A 25,333-nucleotide genomic window follows, 5' to 3' on the forward strand; every position below is an offset into this window, starting at 1 on the left:
CCTGCATTTTAAAATAAACTTGATTATTTGTTAATGTTAACAACTGACTGGACTCCGTGTCTCCCCGTGAGATACGGGGTGGTGGCAGCGGAAAAAGCAATCACAGTGGTGACACAGGGTCAATAAACCGTCAAACGGCCAGGGGCCCTGTGTGTGATTGCCACACCCCCAAGCTGTGAAAACGAGGGGGGAAGGGGGGAATGCCGCCTGCAAAGCGACACAGCTCCCCCCCTTACCCCGACGGCTCAGGGTAGGCTTGGGAGTCGCAGGTGGGCGGCACGCTGAATGTCACCCCCCTCAGTGAGTGTACCCAGGGCAGCCTGCCCCCACTGCCTCCCTTCCTATGCCCCTGGATGCAGCAGGCTGGAGAAATTGGTGCCATCTCCCCTGCTCAGCTCTAACAAGGAAGAGAAAGAGCAATGCTGGTGTAGAACTTCAGACGCCGTCACATTCAGCTCGGCTTGAACAAATCTGAAATGTTTCCTTGAGGTGTGAAACAATTGGCCTTTGGAACTCCTCCCCTCTCCCTGAGAACAAGCTGCAATTGATCTATCACTCTTATCTTGAATGGGCTACAATTGCTCTGTAGACCTTACGTTGAATATGTGTGTCCTTTGAATACAGCGTACTTTTCTTGCTTTTCAAGAGAAATAGGGTCCCTCCCTCCACCTGCATTAATTGGAAGTGCTGATGAGCTGCGTACCTGGCAATGCTGTTTGCTCAGCTTTTCATAATTTATACTGTAGTCTCAATTAAACTTTATGGTAAACAGATGTAGCAAAATTGCGTTTGTTCATATTTCATATTCTCTCTTATCATTTCAGAAGGGGAGGGAAGCCGCTACTGACAGAGAAAGCAATCATGTGGGATTAGAGTCATATTGTATACAATGTGCTTTTCGGTTTTGAGCTTCTGTGGTTGTGTCAGATTCGCAGCAGGGGAAAAGAGATGTGAGGAGAGAATTCAGGCTAAACAAGGACAATATTTTGAGGCAAGATGATTATTCGCAGCAACAACAACAATGAAAAGGGAAAGAGAAAGGAAAGTAAGTCGGGCAGAGGATTTGGACAGTCTGAAAAACACATCTCCTAGAGGACAATGATCTGCAGTGACTGGTTTGCAGGGTGAGGTGAGGGAAAACTTTGACCAGGGAAGCCCTTATCATAGGGATGGGTGGATCCAATAATTTGGGTTACAGCTAAAAGTAAAGGTAAAGGGACCCCTGACCGTTAGGTCCAGTCGTGGACGACTCTGGGGTTGCAGCACGCATCTCACTTTATTGGCTGAGGGAGCGGGCGTACAGCTTCCGGGTCATGTGGCCAGCATGCGCACGGGAACACCGTTTACCTTCCCGCTGGAGTGGTACCTATTTATCTACTTGCCCTGGTGTGCTTTTGAACTGCTAAGCTGGCAGGAGCAGGGACCGAGCAACGGGAGCTCACCCCGTCGTGGGGATTCGAACCGCCCACCTTCTGATCAGCAAGCCCTAGGCTCTGTGGTTTAATCCCGCATTACAGCTAGATTTATCAAAAATTATCTGGTCCATGGGGTCACGAAGAGTCGGACACGACTAAACGACTAAACGACAACAACATATACCGCCTGATTGTAAAAAGCAGCAACCTCTGAGCAGTTTTTTTTTGGGGGGGGGGCTGTGTGCAGCTCAAGCTACTTGCTAACCCCACCTACTCCTCTACTTCTTATTAAACTGCACACATTCCTTCCACCAGGGCTGGCATGACTATTGGGCAGAGGGAGGCAACTGCCTCAGGTGGCAGAAGCTGAGAGATGGCCGCAGCAGATGACTTGGCCTGTCCTGACAGGGCTTTCCTGCGCCATCCACCCACCTGCCTCTGTCTTCATCTGCATCTCTCTCCAGCACTTCCCTTTCCCTCAGGGTCCAACACAGCTGCAATGGTGAGGCAGCTCTCAGAAGTCTGTTGTGATGTTGTAGTTCACAGTGCCACCTGTGGTAGTCAAGTGAACTGCAACATGATGACAGCCATACCTTCTTATTATATACCGACAGACATAGAAGGTTAAAATTTGTATGCGTTTTTGGGTGTAATTCACCTAACATGCATATTTTTAAGCAATTTTCCCTACTATAGTGCACCTTTATACATTATTTTCACCTGTATGAGCATTTTTGTTCCAACACCCACTAACATGCCGTACATTATTCTGTTTGGAGAACTGCATTGCAGTATTTGGAGGATGTGTGTAAGTTGTTTTAAACTGTTGTTTAATAATGTGTTTTAATGTTGTAATCCACCCTGGGACTTTAGGATTAAGTGGGGGTAAAATAAATGAATGAATGAATGAATGAATGAATGAATGAAGCAAGCTGTGGTTTCTGGGAAGTATGAATTAGGGAGGTTCCTACTAAACGTTTTTACAATCAATCAGTATATAATTTTGATGAAATAAATAAATGAAATGAAACATATGAAGTTGTTTATACCAGGTGGGATGGTTGCCTCCACTCAGATCAGTATTATCTAGCCAGATGAAGGACCAGTGTCTCTCTATGGTTTCAAAAAAGAGTTCTTTCCCATATTTGATTTAAAGCTCATATTGTGCAGTGAGAAATTCTCCCAGGATCCAAATTTTGACACATTAACATTCAATCAGAATCTGAAGCAACTCATCTTCCAGCTAACATATCAGGATGGGGAGTCACCCAGTTTGAAATCTTATGGTGGGTCAAGCTCCAGTGTGTTTGTGCACAGGCAAAGGACACTCACAGTGTTTCCTAAACCAAAGGTCCAAGCATTAGGGTCCAGAGGATAAAGAGGCCAGCTGGATTGATATTCCCTGGCCACCCTAGATTGAGCTATCACAGGAAGTGGTTGGTGGTGAGTTGATTGTTCCAGCAGGCTGATGTCTCCCTTCATCTAACCCAGCCTTTCTCAACCTGTGGGTCTCCAGATGCTGTAGAACTACAACTCCCATCACTCCTAGCTAGCAAGGCCAGAGCTCGGGGATGATGGGGGTTGTAGTCCAACAACATCTGGGGACCCACAGGTTGAGAACCGCTGATCTAACCTAACCTGCTAACAACAGGGGGCTAGTAGGGGCTTAGGGAAACCAACTTACAGAGGAATATAGTAAGCTGCCTTATACGGAGTCAGACCTTTGGTCCATTTAGGTCAGTATTGTCTACACTGACTGGCAGCAGCTATCCAAGGTTTCATACAGGGGTCGTTCCCAGCCCTTTCTGGAGGTGACAGAGATTGAACCTCAGCCCTTCTACATTCAAGGCAGGTGCTTTGCCACTGAGCTATGGCACATGCCACCCCCAGATAAAGAATGAATGCTCTTAGTGGCAGAGCATTGCTTAGATGGGTAACTGCTCCCAGTACCATCATGAATGCATAATTAAAAAAAGATGCCCAGTGGGACCCTTAACTAGTTAAATGCAGATCAGATTTGTAAAGAAATAACATTGTGGCCTATAATTAACCCACAGTATTGGGCATCCATTGATGTCTTAATTCTGGGAGCAGAAGGGCAATTGGCTTAATGGCACATTATGTCCCCCGCAGAAAATCACAGTAGATCATAGAATCATAGAGTTGGAATAGACCACAAGGGCCATCGAGTCCAACCCCCTGCCAAGCAGGAAACACCATCAGAGCACTCCTGACATATGGTTGTCAAGCCTCTGCTTAAAGACCTCCAAAGAAGGAGACTCCACCACACTCCTTGGCAGCAAATTCCACTGTCGAACAGCTCTTACTGTCAGGAAGTTCTTCCTAATGTTTAGGTGGAATCTTCTTTCTTGTAGTTTGGATTTGTTACATCTCACACGCCCCACTGCCTAAACTGCACTCCACTTTCCTCAGCCGACTGCAACTACAGCTCTCCCCTTCCCCCTTCCCCACAATAAGTCTGGCAATAAGGCTTTCAAACCCTCTGGCTGTTTAAAACACTTATTTGCAACGCACAACATCCTCCCTTGCATGCAGACCATGGATATTTATGGCGTCCACATACAAATTCATGATATCAGCTTATGGCTATCTTTCTGAAGCCATGGGGTTATAAAATTAGAAGCCTGGGCTTTATTTATACACCAATATCCATAAACCTAAAATAATGCCATCATTTTTACACACCGCGTTGGGTGATGGAACGGGGGGGGGGGGGAGAGAGAGAGAGACAAACAGCTGTTGCGATCCTTGTCTTTTTTCTCTCCCAGCCACACGGCTCTCCTCCCCTGCTGTTGCTGACACTTTTCTCTTTATATAGCAGAGCATGATTGGCGATGCTCAAACTGCCCGGCACAAAGGCAGATCCGTTCCTCGGCTGTCCAATTACATTACATCATCTCTGTCATTAACGGCACCTCGCGTCAAAGCCCGATGAGTTACCTACTAGGGAGCAGGGTAGTTTAATGGCAAACGGTGGCCTCGTGCAATTTGCTGCACGCATCGCCCCGTCTGACTCAGCAGCGGGATAACGCAACGTTTCCTGAGTTATCGCCCGCTCCTTAATCTTGTTTCCAGTGGCAACCAAATCAGCATGTATGGGCTTGGCGGCGCATGGCGTGTGCAGAACGGCTGAACCCTGAAACACCCCTCCCTTCTTACCCTACGATCCATGTTGCATGAGGCGGCCACAGGAGATTCTGCTGAATTTTAAAAGCAAGTCACTAAGAAATGCTTTGTGGTTCTTCTTAAAAAGGCACTTGTCCTCGACACAAATGGCCCCATCGGGTGGCTCTCTGCAGCAGCCTGTGTAGCATCACAGAGAAGCTGTAGGATGCCAAGCATCTCAACATCCGGAAGGGTCATAATATGCATCTTCTTCAACATGCATACAGCTTGCTGGCATTTTCTGTTTTTGCCACTGTGGAATGCCCTTCCCCCCTTTTACATGTGAAACAGCAGATTTAGCTTGTCTCCATGCTTTATTTATTTTAATAATAATAATAATAATAATAATAATAATAATAATAATAATAATAATAATAATAATAATAATTTATTATTTATACCCCACCCATCTGGCTGGGCTTCACCAGCCACTCTGGGCGGCTTTCAACAAAATATTAAAATACTGTAATACATCAAACATTAAAAGCTTCCCTAAACAGGGCTGCCTTCAGATGTCTTCTAAAAGTCTGGTAGTTGTTGTTCTCTTTGACATCTGGTGGGAGGGTGTTCCACAGAGTGGGCGCCACTACCGAGAAGGCCCTCTGCCTGGTTCCCTGTAACTTGGCTTCTCGCAGCGAGGGAACCACCAGAAGGCCCTCGGCGCTGGACCTCAGTGTCTGGGTAGAATGATTATTCCATTTATATCCCACCTTTTCCTTCAGGGAACTCAAGGTGGCTAACATGCTTCTCCCCCTCCTCAGTTGATTCCTACAACGATCCTGTGAGGTAGGCTAGGATGAGAGGCAGCGTCTGGCCTCAGGTGACTTTCATGGCCAGGTGGGGATTTGAACCCTGGTCTCTCCAGGTTGTAGTCCAACACTCTCACAACAGCACCCCACTGGCTTTCCCTAACCAATAAGATTGGATTCTGTTTTAACAAGTTAGACTCCCCTGGTGGTTCCCTCACTGCGAGAAGTGAGGTTGCAGGGAACCAGGAAGAGGGCCTTCTCAGTAGTGGTGCCCACCCTGTGGAACACCCTCCCATCAGATGCCAAGGAGATAAAGAACTACACAACTTTTAGAAGACATCTGAAGGCAGCCCTGTTTAGGGAAGCTTTTAATGTTTGACATTTTAGTATGTTTTTATATGTTCTGGAAGCCGCCCAGCGTGGCTGGGGAAACCCAGCTAGATGTGCAGGGTATGAATAATAAAATCAAGTATTATTATTGCTACTATTATTATTTCTTTATTCAGTTTTATATGCTTTTGTGTCTTTTTGTACTGTCAGTTTATTCATTTAGGTTGCATTTTTTGTTTTAATAGATTTTTTTCTGTTGTACATAATGCACACCACTTTAGAGATTTTTTTGAAGTGGTTTTAAAATGCCTTTAAATAAAATAAAACAATGCACCAAATGTTTACTAGAAACCAGTGTCCATTGGGACTGTTGGGGCAGTAGGAAGGGAACTCAAGAGTAAGTGGAGGCAGAGCCAATATCAGGCAGAGTCAATGAATTTTAGTTTTGTGCCCATCCTCCTGCCTGCTGAGTTGTACACTGAGACTAAGGAGAAATAATCTGAAAGGCAGTGGCACACCTGGGACCTATAGTGCCGTATTTTTCGCTCTATAGGACGCACCCGACCATAGGATGCACCTTGTTTTAGAGGGGGAGAACAAGAAAAAAAATTCTCCCCCTCTCTGCTCAGCGCCCCTTCAGCGAAGCGGCAGGAGAAACGGAGCCCCTTCCATTTCTCCTCCCGCTTGGCTGAAGGGGCGCTGCGCAGCTCTCCCTCTCTGCTGAAGCCAGGAGAGTCTTGCTCTCCCGGCTTCAGCAAAAGGAACCTGAAGCCTCCGGAGCGCAGTGGGAACTCACACTGAGCTCCGAAGGCTTCAGGTGGCTATCCCTGAAGCTCGGAGAGCGAGAGGGGTCGGTGCGCACTCCCTCTGCGCTTCGGAGGCTTCGCGTTGCTTTCGCTGAAGCCAAGGAGCCTGCATTCGCTCCATAGGATGCACACACATTTCCCCTTAATTTTTGGAGGGGAAAAAGTGCATCCTATAGAGCAAAAGCGGGACGCGGGTGACGCTGTGGGTAAAAGCCTCAGCGCCTAGGGCTTGCCGATCGTAAGGTCGGCGGTTCGAATCCCCGCGGCGGGGTGCGCTCCCGTTGTTCGGTCCCAGCGCCTGCCAACCTAGCAGTTCGAAAGCACCCCCGGGTGCAAGTAGATAAATAGGGACCGTTTACTAGCGGGAAGGTAAACGGCGTTTCCGTGTGCGGCTCTGGCTCGCCAGAGCAGTGATGTCACGCTGGCCACGTGACCCGGAAGTGTCTCCGGACAGCGCTGGCCCCCGGTCTCTTGAGTGAGATGGGCGCACAACCCTAGAGTCTGTCAAGACTGGCCCGTACGGGCAGGGGTACCAAAAAAAAAATAGAGCAAAAAATACGGTAAGTAGGAGGGCAAGGGTCTGGCTGAGGGCATACGGTGGTTGGTGGGGCAGCACCCCCTGCTTGTCCTAAGGGACCAGCCTTCACTGATAGAAATTGCACCAACTGGTTTGTCAGAATATCCCGATTGCCCTCCTGAATCTTTTCCTGGACAGCAACCTCCATCTGCCCTCAGCAAGCCTTCTTACATGTCATGAGCCCTGACTTTCAGCCCCCCACCCCACTTAAGGCTCAGTGTTGCCCTTGTGAAACTCTGCAAGGAGGGCGATAAAGACTAAACTAGAATTAGTCGGCTCTGTCTGTCATTAACCCTGGCTCCACCTACTGTTCGCCTCCCTGCCTGCTACCCTAGGAGTCCCAATGAGCAGAAACCACTAATGCCAACAAACAAGAACCTTTGGCTTTTGATAAATATGCTGTGCAGTTTCCATCTCCGCTGCTACAGTCGATTTCTGAAAAGCAGGGCATTATTCAGTTATCTGGCTGCAAAGTGCGCCAAGGGGCTTTACATCCTGCCTGCCATTGTCCAGGAAACACCGTGTCACTGATACCCAGAGTAAAATCCCCATCAATTCCCCACCCCACCCCACCTGCTCTCAGATCTCTGTGCATTTGAGCAATTTATGGCTGATGTTGCATCTGCAGTTGCAAATCAATAATTGATCTCGGTTGCACCGGCTTCGCTTCCCAGTGCATCAGATTCACGCAGCAATAAACAAAGTGATTAACCAAGTGTGGATTATTGGGGAGACGGGCTGAATACTAAACACACCATTTGCACATTGTGAGCATGATGACTTTGTCCTTCATGCATTAAAACAAGAAAAAACAACACAGCAACACCACAAACAACAAAAGGAAGAAATTGTCAGCCAAATCTTCAGATGGATGTTTCCACTTAATAAATGACTCCTCGCCTGTCCTGGCTCTACCTGGGTGAAGAACTCGGATTACGTTTTCTGCCAAAAAGGTTGGTGCTCAAACCAGTGTGGTACATAGGCAAGGAATGGGTCAAAGGCACAGCAGATACAAGATACAATAGCTGCACAAGCTAAGATGTTGAGCCAAAATACAACACGCTGCCATTATATGTGAGTGGGCTGGGCATGACTATAGTGTGGCAAGTGGGATGTCGATCCTATGAAACATGAACTGAATCCGATTATCTCTTCCATTGCCCTATGTAGGTAAGAGTTAATTGTAGCCCCATCCAGAATTTTGGGTGTAATTCCACAACATACTATTGACACGATAATAGACTATTAGTAGTGAATTTATGCTGGACCATCCACACATCATTCTGCTTTGTTAATTGTTCTGTGATGCTCCCCCAGCTTTAGAGGGACACACCTGTGCTATAGGTCAGCAAAGCAGGTCCACCCCACTCTCAAACATTTGTGGTATGAAAAGTAACAGGATTTCAACAGAAAGGGCATTCACCAGTTGGGAAATGAAGCAGTATTTTCACACCAAAAAAACTCTGCAGGTGCAAATAGCATTGAAAGGAGGGTTGTGTAGAGATGCCCAGATGCCATCATGAGCGTGATACAAATGGGAACTCCTTTGGGTGGGGCGGGGCTGTGCTGTCTGTTCATGGTGGCATCTCCCTGTCCAGGGCAAGGGATGAGGTTAGGCTGAGACACAATGAGTGTCCCAAGATTACTCAGTTAGCTTCCTGGATGAGTGAAAATTTGAACCACAGACTCCTCTAACCACTATACCACACATGAGTTTTGTGTATGAGGATCATCTAAATGAAATGGCAAGGAAGCAGAACGGGTATACAGATAAGGGCTTTATCAGTGGCCCAAGTGACATGGATTTCCTCCTTTAATGAAAATGTGCGTATGTGTATTGGGCAGGGGCTGTTTTGACAATATCCTTTTGGAAGACAATGATGTCACCTGATTAATGGGCCAGACAGAGAGGAGCAGGAAGTCATCTGGGGTCAAAATATGATAAATAACGGCAGAACTTGGAACACAGCACAAAATCCCCCCTGCTTGACAATTCTATCATTTTAACGGCAGCTTCCTGGCGTGGGGGGAGTGCCCATCGCACAGACACATCAATCAACTGTTATGCATGCCCTAGCGCTGTCTGGGGTGAATGATGCTGAACTGCTGCCCTCTGAAATCATTCCGATCTAATAACTACAAGCAGTTACAAGTCAAGCAGCTTAAAGGTTGTGGAGCAGTTCACCAAACAGAATAATGCCAGTCTATGAGATCAGAGCCAATTTTTAAAATCAGGGTACTGCACCCTCCAGATCCCCATCTACATCTTGCTATGAAATATTGGTTATTTTCTTAATGGCAAGGGGGGGATGTAAGTCTCAGGCTGAGATTTGGGTAGCTATTCTAGGTCTATAGGGTCCAGAGACATGAATTACTTTACCATATCAAAAATTGCTTTGGTAACCTGAGCTTCAGCAGTGACTTGCCTTGTGGCATCGGGATGGGGAGACTTGTCTTCACAACAGACAAGCACAAAGCCTCTTTGGGGCTATGCATCAAGTTTGATTATTTGGAGCTCAATGAGAGAGTCTAGCTGGCTCCGAACATACCTGCATACCCTTTCTGCCTTACCTTTACTGCTTCTTTGGACTGCTGACATTGATTTCTGGTGAGCTTCTATCTCTGGAAAATGTAAGAATCTGCCTTACACCAGGACCAGACCACTGGTCCATCTAGCTCTGTATCATCAATGATGATTGGCTGTGGCTCTCCAGGATTTCAGGCAGCAGTCATTCCCAGTCCAACCTGGAGATGCTGGGGTTTGAACCCTGAGTCTTTTGCATGCAAAAGCATGAACTGTACCACTGAGACATGAGCTTTTGAAGAAAACCAGTGGAATCATTATATCACAAAGAAATAGTGATAAAAAAGAAGAAGTTGAGATGAATTTTGGTGAAAGAAGGGGAATTGAGAGGATGCTAAACTGCAAGTAGATAAATAGGTACCACTCCGGCGGGAAGGTAAACAGCGTTTCCATGCGCTGCTCTGGTTCGCCAGAAGCGGCTTACTCATGCTGGCCACATGACCCGGAAGCTGTATGCCGGCTCCCTCGGCCAATAAAGTGAGATGAGCGCTGCAACCCCAGAGTCGTCCGTGACTGGACCTAATGGTCAGGGGTCCCTTTACCTTTACCTAATCAAATTTGCAGATGACACCAAGCTGGGAGGGGTAGCAATGCCACAGAAGACAGAATCAGGATTCAATATGACCTTAACAGATTGGAGAACTAGGCCCAAACTTACAAAATGAATTTCAATAGGGACAAATGTAGTGTTCTGTATTTAGGCAGGAAGAACCAGCTGCACAAATATAGGATGGAGAACATCTGGATTACTAGGAGTACGTATGAAAAGGATTTAGGCGTCTTAGTGAGCCACAAGCTTAACATGAGTCAACAGTGTGATGCAGCAGCAAAAAAGGTTAATGCTATTCTAGGCTGCATCAACAGAAGTATAGTGTCCCGATCAAGAGAAGTAATAGTACCACTCTATCCAGACCACGCCTGGAACACTGTGTCCAATTCTGGGTGCCACAATTTAAGAAGGATATTGGCAAGCTGGAACGTGTGCAGAGGAAGGTGACCAAGATGATCAAGAGTCTGGAAACCAAGCCTTCTGGGGAATGGTTGAGGGAGTTGTTTAGCCTGGAAAAGAGGCGACTGAAATGAGACATGATAGCCATCTTCAAACCCTTGGAATTCCTTCCAACTCTACCATTCTATGATTCTAACTCTACCATTCTATGATTCACTGAATGGCACAGGGAATGAATGCCTATGTATTGACCACATGATACCACACAGATAGCACAACCACACACACACACCTCAAAATAGGAATGGGTGAATGTGTCAGTTTCAGTCTATTATAATTTCTCATTTTTCTTATGTTCAGCGCTGCACATTCCCACATCAGTTTGTGAATATATATATATTTTAAGGGAAAGTGCTCATGAAGGTACATCATCATTTCTTGTGACCTTCACCTAATTATACACATTTTGTATGCAGACTTGCCTGATACACACATTTTTCAAAGCATATTCTCCCCAATATCTACAGTATATTTCCTCTAATATAATACATTTCCACATGCAATATTTTCATCAACATGTGCAATGTTTTTGGACAATTTACATCAGCCCATGCCTTTTTTGCACACAGCACATGAGTAGAGAAGCGCCTCACAAAATTCAGAGAAATGAAAAATTCAAACAACAGCTGTTTTTCAGTCTGCATATTGTTTTAGAAAGTGTGAATTGGGTATATTTGCTTTTAGATGCTGAGTTGAATTGATCCCTCCTCCATTCCTACTCATACACTTTCCCCCCTTTTTTGCAATTTCCAAAGATCTTCTGAGTAGCTTTTCAGTCTCTAGATCCGTACTCCAGACTGTCACTCTGGTTTTTCAAAGGTAATCAAATAAGGTAGCGAATGGGCATTTGCAGATATTCTCTTACATGTGTTCATTACCGCTAGAGCTTACTAAGGCTCTGGTGAGAACAGAGGCTTTTGCTATCAGCAATATTGTCAGGTAGGTGTTGATTACCTGGAAAATTATCCAAGAAGAGAATTCCCCCTCCTTTCTCCCCATTTCTATTTTTCCCCCACTTGCAAGCCAACCTCCTTTCGATGTCCCTGCGCTGTCTGCTTTTTCTATGCACTGGGCTTTCTATATGTCTGATCTGTCATTCTGATTCCTTCACAGGCTGAGCACCTAGAATTCCAGCTCCGAATCACAGCACTTAAAACATATTCCCTTTAAAATGTAGTTGAGCCCAAGCTGGCTCGCGAATGATTCCATCGGACACTGCGCCAGGTGAATATAATCTTGTCATTTAATCTCGGGCCGGAGCTGATGGCGAGCTGCCAGATTGGATTCAACCACGACTGTCCTGGCATTAAAAAGTTATGACAAGAGGGCTCTGATGGGTTCTGAAAGGGATTGCTTCTGACAAGCTGTCAAGTTGTTAACACTAACATGCCCTAAATCTAGAATGAGGACCAATAAGAATTTTTTATTTTCTTCAAACCCATATACCCTGAACCTGAGAGTCACACAGGCTTGTAGCCAACAAATAGTCTTCTTCTCCATATAACTCTTCCTCTTCTGCTTCCTCTCTGTCACCATCATTTGGGGCATTCAGAATATGTCTGCAAGGTTTATACCAGGGGCATGGAAGCTGAGGGCCACATTCACTTCTGGCCCACCTTCCAGGGGCCACATGCTAGTGGTGGGCGGGGAAGAGTAGGTGGAGCAACAAATGTAATTTTAAACTTTTGTACTATAGGCTATTTTCCACAGACAGAGAGCCCAAGAGCACAATCCAGGTAGGCAAAACCATTGAGGGACTCTCCCTATAGCCTTGAACCAGAAGGTACTGGATAACAGGTGAACTACCTTGGACTAACCTGGCGACTGTGGGTCCTGGAGGACTTGTTCCTTGCCAACCTGGCCTGGGAGAGAGGGGTCTGGACTGACTCCAACTACAGAAACTGAGGCTACTAAACATACTCTTGGGCTGAAGTACTGTTTATGGTTTTTTGATTGGGGTGCAGGGTTGTTGCTGTTATCAATATTAATTTTTAATCTTCATTTTAGATCTTATGCTTTATGTGTAAATTGTTTAATTTGGTTGTGTACTTTTTGATAGAGCTTTATTTATTCTTTTATGACTACTTTTGTTAAGTTTGTAATTAAGTTTATTCTAGAAGGCTGCATTGAACCTGGATTTAATGTGGAAAGGCGGCATACACCTCTTTTGTTATTTAAGGGGATATGTTATGTAAATATGCAAGAAATAATTGGTAAATCGACAGCTGGTGGAGAATGGGAAAGGGGTAAAAATTAAAATTTAAAAAGTAAGTAAATAAAGTGAATATAAGGAATGAAATGTGAAATGGAAATAAATATGTAACAAGCAGCAATGGCAGAAAGTATAGAGGCATCTAGGATGAAGTCAGGTTTTTGGGGGGGAAACTGTATTAAATTTGATGTGGTTTGGCACTGATTTGTTAAAATTTTGGAAGGCTGGTAAATATTATGTGGCGAAAGAAAGCAGGAAAGAAAGAAAGAAAGAAAGAATACAAATTAAATGGTGACTGCTCACCCTGCCTGGGATTCAGTCCCAAAGCAGTTTAAGGGGTTGGGCTGATGTTTAATTGGTTAAAAAGAAAACTAATTAAACATACAGCCAGGAGGGGAACAGGGGAAGGAGACATTGCATCCCCCCAGCTCCTGACCAAGAGCAGGGGAGGTCAGTTTTTTTGGCACTCCACTGCAAGTGACTTCTTCGTAAGCAAAGGAGCATTCTGCCCCAGGCAGTAGAAAGGAGAGCTTCTACCTTCTCCTGGAGCACGGAGCATTTTCACAAGTTTCCCCCCTCATTGCCTTCCTTTCCTTCCTGCCTGAGGTCCTACCTCATGGCAGCCACAGAGCCAACCCAACCTGTAGCTACCTGTGCCTGTTTGTACCTGGCTAATTTGATGCCTCAGCCCCTCTGAATATGCCCAGTTTCATTCAGGACTCAGCCAAATCCAGTGCACAGCCCTACTTACATTAAAAGGTAAAGGTACCCCTGCCCGTATGGGCCAGTCTTGACAGACTCTAGGGTTGTGCGCCCATCTCACTCAAGAGGCCGGGGGCCAGCGCTGTCCGGAGACACTTCCGGGTCACGTGACCAGCGTGACATCGCTGCTCTGGCGAGCCAGAGCCGCACACGGAAACGCCGTTTACCTTCCCGCTAGTAAGCGGTCCCTATTTATCTACTTGCACCCGGGAGTGCTTTCGAACTGCTAGGTTGGCAGGCACTAGGACCGAACAACGGGAGCGCACCCCGCTGCGGGGATTCGAACCGCCGACCTTTCGATTGGCAAGCCCTAGGCGCTGAGCCTTTTACCCACAGTGCCACCCGCCACTACTTACATTATCCATTTATAAATATTATTCTCATCTATTTATTTATACCCCACCTTTTCCCTGACATGACTCAAGGCACCTTACAGATAACAATAAGAACCATTAAAATCATAGAGGGTGGGGGAACAATCATTATAAGCAATTAAACATTGATAGATTGAAACTATATCCATATATTGAATCCACTAATAATTGAAATATAGTCGTACCTTGGAAGTCGAATGAAATCCGTTCTGAAAGTTCGCTCGACTTCCAAAACATTTGAAAAACAAAGTGCAGCTTCTGATTGGCTGCAGGGAGCTCATGTAGCCAATCAGAAGCCATGAAGTCCTATCAAATATTCGGCTTCCAAAAGAACGTTAGAAAACCGGAACAGTCACTTCCGGGTTTCGATTGTTCGGGAGCCAAAATGTTCGAGAACTAGGCTGTTCAACTTCCAAGGTACAACTATAAAATAAAATAAAAATCATAGCACTAGACCTTTCATGAAAGGCAGTCAGTTCCCAAAAGCCTGCTGGAAGAAGAAAGTTTTCACCTGTCGGCAGATGGATGATAAGGGGGGAGCCAGTCTAACTTCTTTAGGAAGACATTTCCAGATTCTGGGAGGAGCCACCACCTAGAAGGCCCTCTCCCTTGTCCCCTTGTCCCCTCCAATCGTGAATGTGAGGGTGGTGGGACTGAGAAGAAGAGGAGGAGGAGGAGGAGGAGCTTGGATTTGATATCCCACTTTATCCCTACCCCAAGGAGTCTCAAAGCGGCTAACATTCTCCTTTCCCTTCCTTCCCCACAACAAACACTCTGTGAGGTGAGTGGGGCTGAGAGACTTCAGAGAAGTGTGACTAGCCCAAGGTCACCCAGCAGCTGCATGTGGAGGAGCGGGGAAGCGAACCCAGTTCACCAGATTCCGAGACTACCGCTCTTAACCACTGCACCACACTGGCTGAGAGAAGATCTCAAAACATGGGAAGGTTTGTATAAGGGAATATGGCTTTTCTGATAGATTGGATATGTTGTTGCTGCTGTGTTCCTTTGAATTTTAAAGCAGCATCAGACACCTTCCAGCTAGTATATGTATAAAGAAGTTGTTCCTCTTGATGTCACAAAACAGGAAAAAAACAATAATGAATGTTAAGTTCTACAGTTAAATGGAATAAGAGCTTCCTTCTCTTTTGTTCTGGTTTTTTTTCCCACCAGCCATGTGCCTAAGTCTTTTTTATTTCCTTTTATTGTTATTATTATATTTGCCTCTGCCTGTCTGAGGAGAAGGGGGGGGAAACATCTATTTTCAGGACGGAAACCAGCATGATTGACCATTTAGTGTTTGAGTGATTTAATACATATGCTCACCCGTCCAAAAACCTGGAGCCTCCAACACTCCCTGTGCTCCGAATTGCCATGTCACTCAACTGATGTATCATTTCTGACGGGAGAAAAACTATAATAAAGAATGAAGTGCCGCTTTTCCATTTGAAAAGAGGTGTTTATTGCTTTACATCCCCCAGTCAAAGCTAAAATGAATTGTATCGCAAGGTGAGGGACAAGCAGGCTGCAGCGATGGCCCAGGAAATAAATATTCAACCTATTGCTGGCTGTTTCATTTATATAATACAACAAGTGGCAGCATGCCTTTTTTCTCTTCCTTTCCCCTCTTTCCCTCTCAAAACATAATAATAACAATAATCATTTTCCTGTGTCCAGCTGTTCTTACGAACACAGCGGATTTTCTATTTCCCACTCTGCGCTTTTAAGCCACTGCCAGTTTGAAAGAATGTTTGAGGAGAAGCAATTAATTTAGAATTGTTTTCAGGCCTCCACATGATCTCCACATCCTTTTCTCTCACCGTTTCTTGCTGTGTCAAACACGCAGCATTGCTTGTGCATTTCCACCATCATGTCTTTAAATTAAGGACGACTTTAAACGCTGCTTTTGCAGGGTGGGTGGCAGGGATGTAAGCCTATATTTTAAGGCAACAGTTCCCAAACCTTTCACTGCCCCCTTGATTCCATAAAATCATCCCCAGCACCTCCCACTCTACCCTATAGAAAGCATCACTCATAATAGCAGTTTGCACAACCCACTAAAGAAGTCAATTGTGGCATCTGAATATAGACTGCATTTTTAATCAAGGCATATATTGGCTTATATTTGATCAGGTTCCTAAATTAAATGGGCTTAGATTTTCAAATGTTTCATGCCAGGCAAGAAGGCCAGCTGTTTATAGAGAAAACCTTGGCCATTCTCCTAAGACAAGGGGCCCCCCTTTGATTTATAGCAGAAAACAATTCTCAAAGTCATAAAAGCTGGAATTACAAGTTAAAGAGCAAGGTTACGGACCCAACATAATTAAGAGTTAGTAAACAGTAAAATAAAACCATGTGCCTTAAACTTGAGCCAGATCTTCTTTCTAAGGTTAAAAGGCCAAGACCAAATGGAGAAGCATCTAGCTGGCAGAAAGAGAGGCTTTTTGGGAAGTCTTTTTAAAGCATTTTTGGGAAGTCTTTTAAAACTGTTTCTTTCTTAAACTGAGAGAGTTTGAGGAAGAGCTAATGGAAACGAAGCAGCTGGCTGAAGGGGGGGGGGATGTAAACTAAAGAACCTTCTTTAAAAACTGTTTTTTACTGAGTTCCTTCCTTTTTACTTTGAGAAGCTTTATTCTTTTAAAAGGTTACCTATGATAATGTATGAAATATATTATCTTAAATATATTGGTTTAAATGTAATTATGCAAAGGATCTAGAAAGAAAGAAATGTTAAATTCTTATTTCATAGAGTCATATTGCTGTAGGAGACCAGGGGGGCAGATGAGCCTAGCTCCCTGCCAGAAATGAGACGCCAATCGAGCACTCATGACAAATGGCTGTCAGACATTTGTTTAAAGACCTCCAAAAGGAGATATTTCATTGATGATGCATGAGAATATGAACCCAAGGTCTCTGACATCTGTTCAAGATAAAAATTTAAGATTAACCATTTGTTTTAGAAGGCAATAGGGCAAGGAGGGCAAAGAGGTGAGCTGGTAATTAAGATTCCTTGTTGAGACACATGTAAAGATATATTAATACTTGTTTGCCAATTATAAATGGAAGGAAATATAGCTCTTTGTCTCCCATAAAAGGCAATAGGAAATGAGTGTATTTTTGTGATTGGTCATACCAATCAGCCAATAGGAATTCCAACCAGGCTGGTTGGACAGATGCAGCCAGAGGAGAAGCAAAGGGGGCTGGATTAAGGAAATATAAGTGCTGGCCATAATGGCAGGAGGGCAGGCCAGAGCTTGGTAATCATATACCACTGTGCCTCACATTTATTTGTCTGACAAATAAATTATTATTTTAATTTCTCTGTTGCTGCGTTGAATATTTCATTCCAGCTAAGCGTTAACCACAAGCAGGGTGCTACATTTTATGGTGCCGTGACTCGGATAAGTGGTCTGCTGGAACGCAGCCCCTTCGCCTACTGAGCAGGGTACAAGACAGAGGATCACTCACTGCCTACTCAGCGCGCAATGGAAAATTTTTTTCCAGGGGAACGCAGCAGTCTCGTCTGTCTGATACCCTGCCCACCGACGGCGACGGACCGGGGGGAAACGGAACCAGCTAAGGGTAAGTGCACTAAAGGGTTTTGGCCCTCCAATTAATTGGGAGGAAGAGAAGTCCTGATCAAACTTCTGCGTCTCAGTAAAGGGGAACTGAGTACGCTAGGTGGCTGGGTACATCAGATGGTGATCTGGTGTAGGGAAAAGGGAAGATTGGGAGGTAGAGTGTGGGTGAAGTATCTTGCGCATTGCATGTGTGAGAAAGTACAATGTGTAGCTGACCTAAGTGTGGAGTGAGTGCTACTTCGTTTCCCAGTAAGGTGTGTGTGTGAGTGACTGAGTGGATACTTCACAGGGCCATACAATGGGAGTTGGGGGTTCAAAGGGGGGAAATACACCTCTTGAATGTATGTGAAATAATTTTAAGAAAGCCTTCTCAGGGGCATATGGAGTCAAAAGGACGCCAGAGCGCTTGAGAACGTTATGTGAACTAGAATGGCCAAAACAAAATACTGAATGGCCATTTCAAGGAACCTTTGATATAAATTTAGTAAGCAAACTTTGGTCTAACATCACCAAAGAAACTGGAGGGTGCCCAGAACAATTTTCATATATAGATTCCTGGCTGAGCACATTAAATAAAAATCCTCCATGGATAAGGGAATGCAAAGTCCAACGATGCAAATTATTGGCTGTAAAAGCCAAAGCTAGGAAAGGAATCTTGCCAAACAAATTCAAACCCTCCACCAGTTGTAACCCCAAGGCAAGAAAGTGGAATGAATAATGGGGGTGGAGTCATAGAACTTGATTCCTTGATAGATTATGATAAATATCTTCAGGAGGCATTGGAGTCCTATAATGAAGCCCAAGCAGAAGTGGTTATTCCACCTGTGAGTCCCAGTAGAACTCCATCTACAGTCTCTTTTAGTGGAGCAACTGATTGCCTACCCCAAACCCCTGTACATCCAAGTCCTAGAGAATTATTACAGAAGTTACAGGGAGACCTTAATCGGTCAGCAAGCAATACAGCCAGGCGTATTAAGCTGCTAAAAGAACGCCTTGGGACAAATACCATCCCCTATGATTTGAGGCCCCTAGAGCAAAGTGAAGAAAAAGGTCACGTAGTAGCCCCTCTCAGAAGAGTATTTGATGCACTTAAGGAGCCTGTGCTGGTTAATGGGCAACCTGGACCAAGGCCACCTCGAACTTCGACCCTGCAATGTATTCCATTCACAACTACAGTCTGATGAATTGGAAAACGCCCCATCTTTCGCAGAAAAACCTCAGGCTATGATGGACTTGGTGACTTCAATAGTAATACTCTCTTCACCACTGAGGAAAGGAGAGACATAATTGAAAAGGCACAGATATATTTGCGTGAGCAGGCCAGAGTGGGAAATATTTATAATATTGACCGTCATCTCCAAGACAACTTTCCCTTGGAAGATCCTAATTGGGATCCAAACAATGCAATTCACCTGGCCAGACTTACCACCTACCGCCAGACGCTTGTGCAAGGTATTTGCAGGGCATGCCAGAAGCCCACTAATGTGTCTAAAGTTTCAGGAGGGTAGATGTGTTACCCATAACACTGTTTCGTGTTCGGTGCGCACCCACAAAAAGACTTAAGTTGTCACCTTTTGAGCTCCTGTATGGGAGGCCGCCCTCCTTTGTTCAGGATATTCCAACTGACCTCAAACAAATAGGAGACCATGTGACACAGGGATAAGTGCAATCTCTCTCCCGTGTTTTTGTCTCTCTCCCGTGTTTGTTTGTTTGTTGTTGTTTTTTTCTTAACAGGTGGGCCCTCAAGCACACGCCGTGCAGCATTGCCAAGCCGATTCATCAGCTCCAGGCTGGCATAGCATATGGGTGAAAGAGTGGAAAACGTGATCCACTTGCACCTAAGTGGCGTAGACCTTACACCGTCTTGCTTTCTACTCCAACAGCGGTGAAGGTAGCTGAGGTGACCCCCTGGATTCATCACTCTCGTTTGAAGAAGTCTGAAGGCAGTTGGACGTGCAAAGGTGACCCCTCTAATCCTTTAAAATTGACTCTTTCTAAAAACCCCTGTATCTAGCCCTACCGGTAACGGGTTAGGTCACGGGCAACATTAGACGACCGGCCTGCTGCAGCCACAACTTGGAAGCTGGCTGACCTGCGCACGCCTGAAGCTTGAGGAGCGTCTGAACCAGCGACTGTGAGCGGGAAGATTCTCTTATACAATTGATTGACTGCCCCCTTGTGGAACAATTATCAGAGATATTACACATTGGGGATCCTTGGGATATATGTTTTGGTCTTGGTGGTTCCCCATTTCTGTCACTGGGGGAATTATATTGGGACTAATAGTTTTATGCTATCACAATAAGGTAATCTTTTGTGGAAGGAATGCATATGCTAGACATCAACATGATTTTATTATTAATCCTGATCTCTTGGTAAGGGGAAGGGTCCTTGAATCTGACCAAATTTGCTAAATATGGATTCAGCTATGACCACAATATGTGGGTAGGTTTAGCTGAAATGGTAGCCAATGTTGCAAATAGGACCAATTGCCTTGTTTGCTCTCTTGGGCCAGATGATTCAGAGGGAGGTATGCCCTTATTACCGATACCATTAGATGCCATTGGTATGGTAAGCGAAATGCCACACCAAACAGAAATACAGAATTCCCCCGGATGGAACTCAACTAAACCATTACAGTTACACCTGTACAAGGGGAATTCTGTGTACATAAATCATCAGATGCAGCTGATTCTACCATGATAGGCTCTTCTCATTGTCACTATACTTGGGATTATATTAAGAATAGTCATACCTGGGCACACGGTACTACCTATCGAACTCGGAATACCTTGCCCTGTGCACCTCCTTTTATTCATGCATGGAAAGTGGTATGGAACATAACTGTGACAGAGAAAGGCAATCTAACATACTGCACTGTGAACTCTCTGCCTCTTTTGATATTTCGCCTTCTGTACTCCACGTACCAAAAACCTCAGACCCGATGGTTGTGGTGGATATGTGGAGAATGGGCATACAAGAAACTCCCTTCCAAATGGAGTGGGACTTGTTTCCTGGGACGGGTATTACCACTAATGTGGATTTTGCCCACTAGTTCAGCTAAGCGAACACAAAGAAACGCTGATATTTCTCATATAGCAGGAGGAAGTACCCAAAGTTGGAGCGGTACTGATGATTGGCCACCAGAGCGCATTATAGCCTATTATGATCCTGCCTCCTGGAATCCTGGTGAGCTCATACAAGGGGCATGGGATCCTATTTATAATCTAAACAGAATAATTCGATTGCAAGCAGTAGTGGAACTTGTAACCAATGCAACGGCCCAGAGTTTGAGACTTATTGCACGACAGTTGGATGACTTGCCAAGCAGGGAGGCCTATGTGGAGTCTTGAACTTGACAGGGAATGCCTGTTGCTTTAACATTTCAGATAATGGTTTTATGTATGGTGCCATGTATCATCTCATGTTTTAGGAGTACAATTAGCAAGATGATTTCAAATGAAACTTTACCTCATATCATGGCACTATATAGAGCCTTACCTCAGGAATATGATGTAGATCAAGCTATCAAGGACGCTTTGTAGCCAGGTCCTTGAGCTTGAAAGGGGGGAATGTGGCATCTGAATATAGACTGCATTTTTAATCAAGGCATATATTGGCTTATATTTGATCAGGTTCCTAAATTAAATGGGCTTAGATTTTCAAATGTTTCATGCCAGGCAAGAAGGCCAGCTGTTTATAGAGAAAACCTTGGCCATTCTCCTAAGACAAGGGGCCCCCCTTTGATTTATAGCAGAAAACAATTCTCAAAGTCATAAAAGCTGGAATTACAAGTTAAAGAGCAAGGTTACGGACCCAACATAATTAAGAGTTAGTAAACAGTAAAATAAAACCATGTGCCTTAAACTTGAGCCAGATCTTCTTTCTAAGGTTAAAAGGCCAAGACCAAATGGAGAAGCATCTAGCTGGCAGAAAGAGAGGCTTTTTGGGAAGTCTTTTTAAAGCATTTTTGGGAAGTCTTTTAAAACTGTTTCTTTCTTAAACTGAGAGAGTTTGAGGAAGAGCTAATGGAAACGAAGCAGCTGGCTGAAGGGGGGGGGGGATGTAAACTAAAGAACCTTCTTTAAAAACTGTTTTTTACTGAGTTCCTTCCTTTTTACTTTGAGAAGCTTTATTCTTTTAAAAGGTTACCTATGATAATGTATGAAATATATTATCTTAAATATATTGGTTTAAATGTAATTATGCAAAGGATCTAGAAAGAAAGAAATGTTAAATTCTTATTTCATAGAGTCATATTGCTGTAGGAGACCAGGGGGGCAGATGAGCCTAGCTCCCTGCCAGAAATGAGACGCCAATCAAGCACTCATGACAAATGGCTGTCAGACATTTGTTTAAAGACCTCCAAAAGGAGATATTTCATTGATGATGCATGAGAATATGAACCCAAGGTCTCTGACATCTGTTCAAGATAAAAATTTAAGATTAACCATTTGTTTTAGAAGGCAATAGGGCAAGGAGGGCAAAGAGGTGAGCTGGTAATTAAGATTCCTTGTTGAGACACATGTAAAGATATATTAATACTTGTTTGCCAATTATAAATGGAAGGAAATATAGCTCTTTGTCTCCCATAAAAGGCAATAGGAAATGAGTGTATTTTTGTGATTGGTCATACCAATCAGCCAATAGGAATTCCAACCAGGCTGGTTGGACAGATGCAGCCAGAGGAGAAGCAAAGGGGGCTGGATTAAGGAAATATAAGTGCTGGCCATAATGGCAGGAGGGCAGGCCAGAGCTTGGTAATCATATACCACTGTGCCTCACATTTATTTGTCTGACAAATAAATTATTATTTTAATTTCTCTGTTGCTGCGTTGAATATTTCATTCCAGCTAAGCGTTAACCACAAGCAGGGTGCTACACAATAACACAATAAGATGCAAAATGGTAGCAATTAATTGCACAGTTGTTCAAAATACAATTAAAACTATTTTGTTTAGTCAATCCAACAAAATGGATGAACTTAGAATCATAGAATTGCAGAGTTGGAAGAATCCCAAGCGTCCTCTATTCCAGGGGTAGGCAACCTAAGGCCTGGGGGCTGGATGCGGCCCAATCGCCTTCTAAATCTGGCCCATGGACAGTCCGGGAATCTGTGTGTTTTTACATGAGTAGAATGTGCCCTGTTATTTAAAATGCATCTCTGGGATATTTGCGGGGCCTGCCTGGTGTTTTTACATGAGTAGAATGTGTGCTTTTATTTGAAATGCATCTCTGGGGCACAGGAATTCATTCATTTTTCTTCTTCCAAGATATAGTCCGGCCCCCCACATAGTTTGAAGGATGGTGGACCAGCCCACAGCTGAAAAAGGTTGCTGACTCCTGATATTCTATTCCAACCTGCTGCAATGCAGGAATTTCAGCTAAAGCATCCATGACAGACGGCCAGCCAAACCTCTACAGTGGTACCTCTGGTTAAGAACTTAATTCGTTCTGGAGGTCCGTTCTTAACTGAAACTGTTCTTAACCTGAGATACCACTTTAGCTAATGGAGCCTCCTGCTGCCACCGTCCCACCGCCGTGCAATTTCTGTTCTCATCCTGAAGCAAAGTTCTTAACCCAAGGTACTGTTTCTGGGTTAGCAGAACCTGTAACCTGAAGCATCTATAACCTGAAGCATCTGTAACCCGAGGTACCACTGTACTTAAAATCCTCCAAGGAAGGAGAGTCTTCCACAGAGCCAAAGCAACCTGCTCTGGTACCCGGAGCGGTGCTTGTCACCCCCCCCCCTTTGGAATGGTACCCGGAGTGGGCCACCCCCCCCCCTCAGAACACCCTGGCCTGCCACCTTCCTAGGGAGTCAAACAGCTCTTACTCTCGGGAAGTTCTTCCTGAAGTTTAGTCAGATGTTTAAATATTGAAGGACATAAGGAAATTCTGCTTGATTTGGCCAAAGACCTGCCAAGCTCACCATTCTGTTCTCAGAGTGCTCACCCCACTACAAGGACTTCTCATAGCCTGAGTGTATATGGGAACCTCATCGATAGGACCTTTTGCCATGAAATATTTGCAATGCAAATATGTGTCACTGCTGGGCATTACATGGACTTCCTTACCTGCAGCTGGCTAGGCCATGCTTCATTGTTTCCCATTCAGAACAAACTTCTCTCTAAGCAGTATAAGGAAGTTCTGAATCATTACTGCACATTATATACCCAGTTGGCTTAATTATCAAACAGCTTGCGTGGCTAGTCATTCCTCTCTCTCTCGCTCTCTGGATCCAACAATACACTTTGAAACCGACTGCCTACTCCACAGCAACAAATATTCCTTTCTCTCATCTGGAACAGAAAATCACAGATATTTGCAGCATCCCTTAAAGCAGAGCTGTCAGATAAGTGCAACTTTCAGACAACCTAAAGTATATGGCCTTGAGTCAAGACGAGCGAGGGGAATTTGGTTCACTTCACATTTTAATGCAAAGCATCAATGACGTAGCATTGGGGGTCACAGAGGCTGTTGCCCCAGATGCAAAATGGTTAGGGGCGCAAAATTTCAACACCTGGTGCTGCCTCAACACATCTGCAGGTTTCCATCATTGGGCTCCGTTGAAAACAGCTTCTCCATGCAAACCAGGAAGTGATCTCTCAGACAACAGAATGACTCTTCTTTCATTGTCTCTGGGGATGTGATCTCCTGGGTGAAGTGGACACCATTAGGCAGTTCAATGTGTGTGTGTTTCCATTTCCCTCTTTCCCTGCCTTGCGCAACCCCGGGCACTGGCAACCCATTCTACGCCACTGGCAAAGCTACTTAATTTGCACCTCCTAAAAGAATATGCAAACCAGAACACATCTTATCCTCTCTAAATTTTGCAATGCAGTTATCCAACCAAATTATTTGAATAAAAATTAATATATCGGGGGAAGGTGTGTATAAAAATACAGATACTGAAAAATAACATTCAAAAATGCATTATTTGGGAAAGTCACTTGTAAAAATTTTGGGGAGAAATGTGCAATAAAATGTTGGCAGATTTTCATAAGAACTGTGTTTTTAATATATATACATATAAGAAACTGATGCTTAAATGTGGCAAACTGAAATAAACGAGAAACTGAAATTGACGAACTTGTCCATTTCCAGTCTTCAGAATATTTTATTGTAAATTGGGTTTAATTCTTAACAAACACACGGACAAGCAAACAGGGCAGGATTCAGGAGAGGGCTGTCATAAACAAGACCATATTTATCCTTTCAGCCATTGGGCTTTGTTGCTCTAAATAACATTTGCTAGTAACTCAGTATCCCAATTACTTAAGACACCACCATCGCACTACATTTAGGAGGAAAGCAACCTTTAAATGTCCACATTTTCCATCATTAATATCAATATGTCAGTATCAAAGCATCTTCTTTAATAATATAATCAATGTTTCCTCGCAGAAGAAAAGAATCCTTTTTCAAATTCCCCACAGTTCCGATTTGGATTTAATTAACCCACTAGTACTTTCCTGATTTTCCTAATAAACTTTTCAAAAGAGAAGCCTCCCAAGTGCCCAAGAATCTTCCTTTCATCTTGTCAAATAGAAATTCACTCATTTCCCCATGCCTAAGGGACCCTGGCAAGGAGTGGAGAGGCGGAGGGAGAACATTTGAAAATGACGTCTAGAATTCACCGATGGGCTCAGCCTCAGAGAGAAACAGGGAGAGACAAAACAAATCAGACTGTGTACAGTTGTTTGCTTAGTCCAGGAATGCAATTCAGCCAGGCAGGGGGATGAGCTTAA

The 25,333-nt window shown here is 44.4% G+C and overlaps 1 long non-coding RNA gene across 1 annotated transcript; it reads left to right on the forward strand.

Moving 5' to 3' along the window:
* Nucleotides 1-16,073: 16,073 nt before the first annotated feature.
* On the forward strand, nucleotides 16,074-22,407 carry LOC144328661 (uncharacterized). Its single transcript, XR_013393847.1, has 2 exons — nucleotides 16,074-17,583; nucleotides 19,466-22,407. It is a non-coding gene; the product is annotated as an uncharacterized LOC144328661 (long non-coding RNA).
* The last annotated feature ends 2,926 nt before the right edge of the window (nucleotides 22,408-25,333 follow it).

The sequence above is a fragment of the Podarcis muralis genome, chromosome 8 (assembly GCF_964188315.1).
Source record: "Podarcis muralis chromosome 8, rPodMur119.hap1.1, whole genome shotgun sequence".
Classification (NCBI taxonomy): Eukaryota; Metazoa; Chordata; class Lepidosauria; order Squamata; family Lacertidae; genus Podarcis; species Podarcis muralis.